The following is a 3,777-nucleotide window of genomic DNA, read 5'->3' on the forward strand; positions in this document are numbered from 1 at the left end:
TCATGCTTAAGGGAATTGTATATCAACAAGACACAACAATCATAAATATTCATGCCAAACAATGGAACATCTATGAACATCAAACAAACTCTTTTCAATTTGAAGAATGAAGTAGACAACAACAACATAACACTGGGTGACTTTAACATGCCTTCCTCACCACTGGGTTATCCTCTAAACACAAACTAAATAAAGAAGTTATAAATAAAAAATACAATTAATATTTCAAAGATAACAGACATATATAGAATATTTCATCCATCAAACACTGAATATACTTTCTTCTCAGGAATACACAGATCCTTCTCTAGAATAGACCATAATTTAGGCCACAAAGCTACTCTTAACAAACACACACACAAATAGAGATAATATCTTGAATTCTATCAGATTCTAATGGACTGAAATTAGAAATCAACAATAAAATAAAAAAATAAGCTACTCTAATGCTTTTAAGGAATATCCTATTGAATGACCAGTGGATAGCAGAAGAAATCAGGGCTAAATTAAAAAAAAAATACTTAAAGGTAAATGAGAATAGCGACACAATATATCAAAATCTCTGGGACCCTATGAGGGTGGTTCTAAGAGGAAAATTTATTTCATTGAATTCATTCACTAAAAGGACAGAAAATCCCCAATTAAATCACCTAACATTACATCTCAAAGCCCTAGAAAAAGAAAAAATCAACACCAAAAGCATTAGAAGACAGGAAATAACTAAAATCAGAGCCAAAATAAATAAAATTGAAACAAACAAAAAATTGATGAAACAAAAAGTTGGGTCTTTGAAAAAATAAATAAAATTGATAAACCCTTCGTCAAGCTAATGAATAGAATGAGAGAGAAAACTCAAAATACTGAAACTCCTGATGAAAAAGGAAATATCACAATGGCTACTACTGAAATAGATGACAATCAGAAATTATTTTGGAATTTTACACTCTAATAATATAGAAAATCTTGAAGACATTGACATATGACCTACCCAAATTGAATCAGGAGGATCAATTTTATTTTATTTTATTTTATTTTATTTTATTATTTTTTTATTGGTTATTCAAAACATTACAAAGATTGCAGAATCACATCGGTTACACATCCACATTTTTACATAATACCATAATAGTAACTGTTGTATTCTGCTACCTTTCCTATCCTCTACTATCCCCCCTCCCCTCCCCTCCCATCTTCTCTCTCTACCCCATCTACTGTAATTCATTTCTCTCCTTATTTTTTTCCCATTCCCCTCACAAACTCTTATATGTAGTTTTGTATAACAATGAGGGTCTCCTTCCATTTCCAAGCAATTTCCCTTTTCTCTCCCTTTCCCTCCACTTCATGACTCTGCTTAATGTTAATCTTTTCCTCCTGCTCTTCCTCCCTGCTCTGTTCTTGGTTGCTCTCATTATATCAAAGAAGACATTTGGAATTTGTTTTTTAGGGATTGGCTAGCTTCACTTAGTATAATCTGCTCTAGTGCCATCCATTTCCCTGCAAATTCCATGATTTTGTCATTTCTTAGTGCTGCGTAGTACTCCATTGTGTATAAATGCCACATTTTTTTTATCCATTCATCTATTGAGGGGCATCGGGGTTGGTTCCACAGTCTAGCTATTGTGAATTGTGCTGCTATGAACATCGATGTGGCAGTATCCCTGTAGTACGCTCTTTTGAGGTCTTCAGGGAATAGTCCGAGAAGGGCAATAGCTGGGTCAAATGGTGGTTCCATTCCCAGCTTTCCCAGGAATCTCCATACTGCTTTCCATATTGGCCTCACCATTTTGCAGTCCCACCAGCAATGTATAAGAGTACCCTTTTCCCCACATCCTCTCCAGCACTTGTTATTGTTCGACTTCATAATGGCTGCCAATCTTACTGGAGTGAGATGGTATCTTAGGGTGGTTTTGATTTGCATTTCTCTGACTGCTAGAGATGGTGAGCATTTTTTCATGTACTTGTTGATTGATTGTATGTCCTCCTCTGAGAAGTGTCTGTTCAGGTCTTTGGCCCATTTGTTGATTGGGTTATTTGTTTTCTTATTGTTTAATTTTTTGAGTTCTTTGTATACTCTGGATATTAGGGCTCTATCTGAAGTGTGAGGAGTAAAAATTTGTTCCCATGATGTAGGCTCCCTATTTACCTCTCTTATTGTTTCTCTTGCTGAGAAAAAACTTTTTAGTTTAAGTAAGTCCCATTTGTTGATTCTTGTTTTTAACTCTTGTGCTATGGGTGTCCTATTAAGGAATTTGGAGCCTGACCCCACAATATGTAGATCGGAGCCAACCTTTTCATCTATCAGACGCATAGTCTCTGATTTGATATCAAGGTCCTTGATCCATTTTGAGTTAACTTTTGTGCATGGCGAGAGGAGGGGATTCAGTTTCATTTTATTGCATATGGATTTCCAGTTTTCCCAGCACCATTTAGGAGGATCAATTTTAAGCAATGAAATTGAAGATGCCATCAAGCCTGCCAACAACAAAAAACCCAGGACTAGACAGATGCTCAGTGGAGTTCTACCAGACCTTCAAAGTAGAACTAACACTAATCCTCCTCAAATTATTTTATGAAATATAAAAGAAGGGAACCCTTCCAAACTCATTCTATGAAGCTAGAATCCCTCTGATATCAAAACCAGACAAAGACACACCAAAGAAAGAAAACTTCAGAGCAGTATTCCTGTTTAGCACAAACACAAAATTTCTTAATAAAATACTGGAAAATTACATACAAAAACATATTAAAAAGATCATGCACCATGATCAAGTGGGATTCATCCCAGGGATGCAAGGTTGGTTAAACATATGGAAATCAATAAATGTGATTCATCACATCAATAGACTTAAAGACAAGAACCACATGATTATCTCAATGGATGCAGAAAAAGCATTTGACAAGATACAACATTCATTCATGTTCAAAACACTAGAAAAACTAGAGATAGTAGTAACATATCTCAACATCGTAAAAACTATATATGCTAAACACAAGGCCAACTCAGCATCATTCTAAGTGAAGAAAAACTGAAAGCATGCCCTTTAACAAATGGAACAAGACAAGGATGACTTCTTTCACCATTTCTATTCAACATCAGCTTAGAAACTCCAGACAGAGCAATTAGGCAAAAGAAGAAAATTAAAGGAGAACAAATAGAAGAAAGAACTCTAACTATCCCCATTGGCTGATAACATATTTAGAAGACCCCAAAACTCCACCAGAAAACTTGTAGAACTAATAAATGAATTCAGCAAAATAGCAAGATACAAAATCAATACCCATAAACCTATTGAATTCCTATACAGCAGTGATGAATCAACTAAAAGAAAAATTAGAAAAATTGTCCCATTCACAATAGTCTCAAAAAAATAAAATACTTGGGAATCAATCTAGCAAAAGAAGTGAAAAATCTCGACAATGAAAATTACAGAACACTAAAAGAAAGAAATGGAAGAAGACCTTAGATGATGGAAAGATCACCCACGTTCTTAGACAGAATTAATATTGTCAAAATGGTCATGCGACCAAAAGCACTATATAGACTTTATGAAATTCTATTAAAATTCTGATTACATTCTTCATGGAAATAGAAAATGGAGTCATGAAATCCATTTGGAAAAATAAAAGGCCCAGAATAGTCAAAGAAATCCTTAGCAAGGAAAGTGATGCAGGAGACATCACAATACAAGACATTAAATTATACCACAGAACTATACTACAAAAATGGCATGGTATTGGCCCCCCAAACAGACCTGAAGACCAATGGAACAGAATAGG

Source organism: Callospermophilus lateralis, chromosome 3 (assembly GCF_048772815.1).
Source record: "Callospermophilus lateralis isolate mCalLat2 chromosome 3, mCalLat2.hap1, whole genome shotgun sequence".
NCBI classification, from domain to species: Eukaryota; Metazoa; Chordata; class Mammalia; order Rodentia; family Sciuridae; genus Callospermophilus; species Callospermophilus lateralis.